The sequence below is a fragment of the Bombus fervidus genome, unplaced genomic scaffold (assembly GCF_041682495.2).
Source record: "Bombus fervidus isolate BK054 unplaced genomic scaffold, iyBomFerv1 scaffold0125, whole genome shotgun sequence".
In the NCBI taxonomy this organism is placed as follows: Eukaryota; Metazoa; Arthropoda; class Insecta; order Hymenoptera; family Apidae; genus Bombus; species Bombus fervidus.
Window position 1 is genome coordinate 22,501 of NW_027212687.1, and position 8,314 is coordinate 30,814.

The 8,314-nt window shown below is 47.0% G+C and overlaps 2 non-coding genes across 2 annotated transcripts; both read right to left on the reverse strand.

Annotated features, from left to right (window-relative positions):
- Window positions 1-1,793: 1,793 nt before the first annotated feature.
- On the reverse strand, window positions 1,794-1,948 carry LOC139997616 (5.8S ribosomal RNA). Its single transcript, XR_011802966.1, has one exon. It is a non-coding gene; the product is annotated as a 5.8S ribosomal RNA (ribosomal RNA).
- A 2,833-nt stretch (window positions 1,949-4,781) lies between these two features.
- On the reverse strand, window positions 4,782-6,705 carry LOC139997618 (small subunit ribosomal RNA). The gene has a single exon (XR_011802968.1). It is a non-coding gene; the product is annotated as a small subunit ribosomal RNA (ribosomal RNA).
- Between the last annotated feature and the right edge of the window lie 1,609 nt (window positions 6,706-8,314).

The window sequence follows — 8,314 nt, forward strand, 5'->3', positions numbered from 1 at the left end:
TTTGTATAATATATATATATATATATACACGTGTTATGTATAATATATCTCCCGTAGCCGTTTCTCTCTTCTCGACGATTCCAGCGGTTCCTTGTTTTCGCCTGTTATTGCTGGCACAGAGATCGAACACGCGACATGTATATAACATATCGGTTTCTTTGCTCTGTACCAACGACGAAAACGCACGGGAACTCACGCAAGTGGAAAAGCGAGCGCGAGACGTACACAACGGGGTGAATTTATTACTCGGGGACTGGACGACCGGCGATACGTTAGGATGCGCGGTCCAGCGATAGACGACGAAGAGACATGGGATGACCAACGATCTCTTTTTCTCTAATACTCGGAGCGCCGAATCGCCTTAAAGCAAAAAAAAATCACACGCGCGTACGTCGTACGTACGGCGCGTGTATACCTCGTCTCTAATCAAGTTTCGTTAGTCTTTCTCGAGCCTCGCCAAAGAGGATCGTTCTCTTCCTCTGCGCGATCTCTCCGTGCCAATGTCAGAGATTATTCTCTTTCGCACGACGACGAAAACGACTATTTTCGACGATCCGAACAACTTTGTAACGGACTCACATGCACATCTTAAAATCGAGTACAGAAACGTTGCGCAACACCGTGAGCTTTTCTCTTCTTCGTCACCCTTAAATATAGCCGATCGTAGACGCACGCTAGATCGTAACACACTTTTCGTTGATTTCCGACGAACGTGGCTTTGGGCCAGGCGCGCGGGCAGAGAGATACGCGACCGACGGGGAAAAATTCGTCCCGATACATGTACGCGTACTCTCCGATCTCCGCGCAACGCTGGGGATCATCTCCCTAAGTCATCAGCGTTCGAAGAAATCTCGTGTGTCCGTTCCCGGATCTACGGCTTTCTCTGGGTTCGCGAAGAACAGAAAAAAGCACAGAGGATGAAAAACGCAACGACGACCCATCGATGCGACGGTCCTCGTTGTCTTCTCGTCAGTCGTCTCGCGCCTGCAGAATACATCTCTGCCGCACGAACAGACGGAGTGGGTATTCGATCCCTGGGGCTGTACGAGTAAAAACATCTTGATGAAAAGACGGTTGTGTTTCTTTAAGGCACACAGTTTTTCGTTACGCCACCAAGTTTAGGTTTAGGTTTTAATATCTTGGTTCTCTTTTCTCTCCTCTCTCGACTGACTTTGTTCAAAAATATTTTTGCTTTCTCTCAGTCTCGCCAAAAATTCATTTAAGACGACGTCGGGGGCGCGGTCATTCGTGCTTATCGAAGACTAACAAAACGTAGCAGAGGCTGATACAAAAAGAAAAAAAAAATCGGCCACGAAGAAAACTCGCTCTGTGTATCTCGATAACCGCGTCGACGACGACGGTTCTCTCCGCGCTCTTTTAATTCGTATCCTTCTTCTTGCGCTTCGTCCGACTCAGAAACGTTCGTAAAACACGAACGACGGCGGGTTGTCAAGCCAAGAAGGGACAGAGAAGAGACGGAGGTAGTTTTGCGAGTCTCCCGTGAACGCGATAGATTTTTCATATATATTTGTATCGAGAGCATGCGTACGCCGGTCTCCACACGATCCAGCGACGAACGCCGACGAACGTCCAACAATCGCTCGTACGTCGCGTACGAGCCCTCGACCGCTCTTTAATTCGTATTCTTTTGCTTGGCGCTCGTCCTCCGACTCAGAAACGTTCGTTTAAAGATAAAACGAACGACGGCGGGCTGTCGACGAGGCAAGAAAGAACAGAGAGATACGGACCGAGAGCAACGATACGCAACGCAAGCAGTCTTAGGTTTACGTGAGCAACCCTCAGCCAGGCGTGGTCCAGGAATTGTATCCGTGGACCGCAATGTGCGTTCGAAATGTCGATGTTCATGTGTCCTGCAGTTCACACGTTGACGCGCAATTAGCTGCGTTCTTCATCGACCCACGAGCCAAGTGATCCACCGTTCAGGGTAATCGTTTATGCATGGATTTTTGTTTGTGTACTCAGGTTTTTGTACTCTTATTCTCGGTTCGAAAGAAGCCGATATCCGACAAACGTCCGACCAACGGGAATCGAACGCGCGGAAGTCGCCATATGATTGACGACACGAAAATACGTTCGAAAACGAAATCGGACGGACTGCGCGACGACACACGCAGCCCGCCGACCGGGCGTAAAGTGCATTATAATATATAACAACCAACGAGATCGAAGCTCCGTTCGTCAGGAAACGACGGGGATATAACACCCGATTCTGAATCCTCTGTACAGCACACGATCTCGCGAAGAAAGCGCACGGTGGCTAGCCCATGATATATATATATGTTCGTTCCTCTCGTCCAGTTATTCGAAGCAAACAGCCGATATGCATCTCCATCGTTCGGGTAAAAAAAAATCGATGGGACGCGCACGGTCGTAGTCTTCCTCGCGCGGTCGTTTCTTCCCGATAGCCAGAAGCAGAGTTTGAAAAACTCTAGCGACGGAACGAGGCATTAGACTCTCGACAACGAGGATACAGACACGGCCGGCGGTCCCCTCTGAATCGACTTCGGTGGTTCAGGTAAAAATAAAAAAAATCGATGGGACGCGCACGGTCGTCCTTCCTCTTCCTCGCGCGCGGTCTATTCTTCCCGATAGCCAGAAGCAGAGTTTGAAAAACTCTAGCGACGGAACGAGGCATTAGACTCGCGACAACGAAGATAGAGAGACGGCCGGCGGTCCCCTCTGAATCCACTTTGGTCGCTCAGGTAAAAATAAAAAAAAATTCGAAAGGGACGCGCACGGTCGTCCTTCCTCTTCCTCGCGCGGTCTTTTCTTCCCGATAGCCAGAAGCAGAGTTTGAAAAACTCTAGCGACGGAACGAGGCATTAGACTCTCGACAACGAGGATAGAGAGACGGCCGGCGGTCCCCTCCGAACGGATGGCGACAACGACGACTAAAGCGCGAAAAATCGCGACGAAAAGGAACGCATCTCCGTTCAGGTGTATGTGTGTGCGTGCGTTTAAAAAAAATTCGATGGGACTCGCAGCCATCGGCCTCGCGCGGTCGTTTCTTCCCGATAGCCAGAAGCAGAGTTTGAAAAACTCTAGCGACGGAACGAGGCATATGACTCACGACAACGAGGATATGGACAGGCGGTCCCCTCTGAACGGGTCGACGAGACGATGGTAAAAGAGACGAACCGGACGAAACTTCCGTCGATCAGGTAAAAATAAAAAAAAATTCGATGGGACGCGCACGGTCGTCGTCGTCGTCTTCCTCGCGCGGTCGTTTCTTCCCGATAGCCAGAAGCAGAGTTTGAAAAACTCTAGCGACGGAACGAGGCATATGACTCACGACAACGAGGATAGAGAGACGGCCGGCGGTCCCCTCTGAATCGACTTCGGTGGTTCAGGTAAAAATAAAAAAAATCGATGGGACGCGCACGGTCGTCGTTCCTCTTCCTCGCGCGCGGTCTATTCTTCCCGATAGCCAGAAGCAGAGTTTGAAAAACTCTAGCGACGGAACGAGGCATTAGACTCGCGAGGATAGAGAGACGGCCGGCGGTCCCCTCCGAACCAACTTCGTCTAGTTAAGAATCGTTATACTCTTTACCATCACTCGCACTGGTATATATCTTTTCGGGCCAACATCCACGCAATGCGTTTTCGTTCTAGGTTACCCGATCCACGAGTACGAACGTACAACGTGGTTTCGTTTTGTCGAACATCGTATATCGTTCGCCGTTGAAACGAACGACAACGAAACGACATAGGAAGAACGAACGCCCTTTGGGTAGGAAGCACGTTTCGAGGAACGACGAGAGTTTGGAGAGACGCGCGAGATAGCTGGAGACGCGCAGATATAGGTATCCATGGATCTTCGAAGAGAACCTTCGAAGATATATAATTCGGTATCCTATTTTTCTGCGGCTCGCTATTCGCGTTCTTTCGCTCTCGTCGACGACTCGTTATAGACGCTTCGTTCGATCCCAAAGAGCAGTCTTCCTTATGTCCCGTTGCTAGGAGGTGAGGCCTACGCAACGCAACTACGAAATATAGAAGAGGTGTGAGCAGTGATCTCTCCGACACGAGGCACTTTAGAGATTTTAGTTTATATATTATATTGTTCGTTCGTTGGATTTCCACGATGCAAATACGAAATACGAGATCGTGACGGCGGGTCTTTCTGTGTACGACCTCACGCAGGCGCCTCGATCGCATTTCTCATTACACGTGGTTTCCACTGTAACTTTTAGTTTTTTCGATATGTGTTCAGCTCAAGTTCCCTCACATATCGTTATTATTATTATTATTATTATTATTAATAGTAGCGGTTTCGTGTTATAGGATTCGGAGACGGCGGGTCTTTCTGTGTACGACCTCACGCAAGCGCCTCGAGAATCTTTTTAAGTTTTCCGTGTGTTATATTATTCGGAGACGGCGGGTCTTTCTGTTTACGACCTCACGCAGGCGCCTCGAGAATATTTTTAAGTTTTTCGTTTGTTATAATATTATTCGGAGACGGCGGGTCTTTCTGTGTACGACCTCACGCAGGCGCCTCGAATTATTCGTGTAAAAGTATATCTCTTCATCCCGATGATCGAGAGAGAGTGCCACACTCTTCGTATAGTTTCGTAACTGGAGCGTCTCCCACCTCCTTATTGTAAAAAATTTGGCTTTTGTCAAAGTATATAGCTTGTTAATACGTCGTATATACTTTGTGTCGATATAGGAGGAGTACGGCTCCTTACCGACGATATTATATATATTTTATTATACAGTGTTCAAGTCAAATATATTCTTTGTGTTTTTGTATTTTTCGTTAATGATCCTTCCGCAGGTTCACCTACGGAAACCTTGTTACGACTTTTACTTCCTCTAAATGATCAAGTTTGGTCATCTTCCCGGTAACATCGGCAATGCTTATCACATTGGCCGCGCACCAGTCCGAAGACCTCACTAAATCATTCAATCGGTAGTAGCGACGGGCGGTGTGTACAAAGGGCAGGGACGTAATCAACGCGAGCTTATGACTCGCGCTTACTGGGAATTCCTCGTTCATGGGGAATAATTGCAAGCCCCAATCCCTAGCACGAAGGAGGTTCAGCGGGTTACCCGGGCCTTTCGGCCAGGGAAAACACGCTGATTCCTTCAGTGTAGCGCGCGTGCGGCCCAGAACATCTAAGGGCATCACAGACCTGTTATTGCTCAATCTCGTGCGGCTAGAAGCCGCCTGTTCCTCTAAGAAGATTTGTTTGTACGTTGGTAGTAAAAACCCGCCGACCGAAGCCGGGGGCCTTCGAGATACCATAATTTACGTCTATTTAGCAGGCTAGAGTCTCGTTCGTTATCGGAATTAACCAGACAAATCGCTCCACCAACTAAGAACGGCCATGCACCACCACCCACCGAATCAAGAAAGAGCTATCAATCTGTCAATCCTTCCGGTGTCCGGGCCTGGTGAGGTTTCCCGTGTTGAGTCAAATTAAGCCGCAGGCTCCACTCCTGGTGGTGCCCTTCCGTCAATTCCTTTAAGTTTCAGCTTTGCAACCATACTTCCCCCGGAACCCAAAAGCTTTGGTTTCCCGGAAGCTGCCCGCCGAGTCATCGGAGGAACTTCGGCGGATCGCTGGCTGGCATCGTTTATGGTTAGAACTAGGGCGGTATCTGATCGCCTTCGAACCTCTAACTTTCGTTCTTGATTAATGAAAACATTTTTGGCAAATGCTTTCGCTTCTGTCCGTCTTGCGACGATCCAAGAATTTCACCTCTAACGTCGCAATACGAATGCCCCCATCTGTCCCTATTAATCATTACCTCGGGGCTCCGAAAACCAACAAAATAGAACCGAGGTCCTATTCCATTATTCCATGCACACAGTATTCAGGCGAAGGTAGCCTGCTTTAAGCACTCTAATTTGTTCAAAGTAAACGTATCGGCCCACCTCGACACTCAGTGAAGAGCACCGCGATGGGATATTAGTTGGACCGCCCCGCGAGGAGCTAAGCCCACCGATAGGACGTACCACATAATGCCAGTTAAACACCGCGAGCGGTGAACCGACACTGTGACACACAGATTCAACTACGAGCTTTTTAACCGCAACAACTTTAATATACGCTATTGGAGCTGGAATTACCGCGGCTGCTGGCACCAGACTTGCCCTCCAATTGGTCCTCGTTAAAGGATTTAAAGTGTACTCATTCCGATTACGGGGCCTCGGATGAGTCCCGTATCGTTATTTTTCGTCACTACCTCCCCGTGCCGGGAGTGGGTAATTTGCGCGCCTGCTGCCTTCCTTGGATGTGGTAGCTGTTTCTCAGGCTCCCTCTCCGGAATCGAACCCTGATTCCCCGTTACCCGTTACAACCATGGTAGGCGCAGAACCTACCATCGACAGTTGATAAGGCAGACATTTGAAAGATGCGTCGCCGGTGCTAGATGACCATGCGATCAGCACAAAGTTATTCAGAGTCACCAAAACAAACGATGGACGAACGGACGAGCCATCCGCCACCGATTGGTTTTGATCTAATAAAAGCATTCGTACCATCTCTGGTACGAATCTGTTTGCATGTATTAGCTCTAGAATTACCACAGTTATCCAAGTAAGTTTAAGTATGATCTAAGAAACCATAACTGATTTAATGAGCCATTCGCGGTTTCACCTTAATGCGGCATGTACTGAGACATGCATGGCTTAATCTTTGAGACAAGCATATGACTACTGGCAGGATCAACCAGGGAACTTTGTATTTTATATATATATATATATTAGAGTCAAAAGACTCTCATTTTAAAATAGCCTCAGAGTGTCGTAGGTGGGTCCGTAACACCGTACGACGAGACTTTTCGTTCTTAGTGAACGTTCGACGACACCCTTTTAATTCCCGTTGTAACGTCGAACGCCACTACTCTCTCTCATTTCGCCACTCTCTCTTTACTTTCTTTCGTTCGTTTGATTGTTTGTGTGGAATATTTTAAGATCATTCTGTTCATAGGATCATTCTGTAAGAATGGTTTGTTGGTTGAACGAATATGCCTTAGCGGTAAAAAGCACGTAAACTGCATGCTGAACGTACCGTCCTCGTAAGAAACATATTCGTTCGTTCTTTTGATATTCTCCAATCAGAAAGAACGCACTTCCTAAAAGGTAGTACGCTCCCCATTAGCCTTTCGTATGTTTAAAACGTACTGCGTACGCTATAACATAAGTTTTGGAACGGTCTCTGCCGAACCAGCATGAATTGATACTCAGTTAGTAACAAGCACACTGCCCTAACTTTTTTTAAAGTTAGTGCGAGCATACAGGATCCAGCTTCCCGACTAAGGGGAACCTTGCCACGTTATTTGGTCATTACGTCCAGGACAGCGACCCGCGGCGCAGCAGTGTAGAGAAAGAGTCGATACGAGAACGAAGGAACAGTCGAGAAATAGTAAAAAAGTTCACTAAGACTCGAGGAGCGGTGACTGAATTCTCAACCGAGGCCGTAGAATAGCCACGCGCTCGACGCTGTTCCGTCCGGACCGTCCGACTCGACGTGTCTCTTATAGATACCAAAGCGCCGGCCGGACGGTCGGCGCCGGCCGGGCCAGCGGCCGGGCGCTTACCATGTAAAACCTCCGTTAGAGCGTACCGTCGGACTTAGTCTCTGAAACGCTCGACCACTTTTTTCGAATAAACTACCCTTAGAAAACATCCTATCGTCGAGATATTTTAACGCACCGCTTATTTTAATATTTCAAACGAGTTTTTATCGAAAAATTTAATTTTTTTTTTTTTTTTCAAAATCGCATCAGTAAACCACCTCTTTTAACGAATACGGACAAAAACCACGTTCTTAATCGATTAGAACACGTTAAAACAACGAGAAATATGCAAAAAAATATATACCTTGCAACGTTAATTAACGAAAAAATTAAACAAATATCGCAGTCGTGTCAGTTCGACGGACACTAATTTTTAAAAAATTCGAAAAAAACGTTTAATCCAGTTGTATTTAATAGAGATATAACCGTTTCTGCAAAAATATTTATACCTTATAACGCTTTTTAACGAAATAACTCGAAATAAGCTTTTCGGACTTTTCCGCCGCCGAAATTTTTCTAAGTCCCAACGTACCGTCGGACTTAGTCTCTGAAACGCTCGACCACTTTGTTCCAATAAAGTACCCTTATAAAACGTCCTATCGTCGAGATATTTTAACGCACCGCTTATTTTAATATTTTAAACGAGTTTTTATCGAAAAATTTAATTTTTTTTTTTTTTTTCAAATCGCATCAGTAAACCACCTCTTTTAACGAATACGGACAAAAACCACGTTCTTAATCGATTAGAACACGTTGAAACAACGAG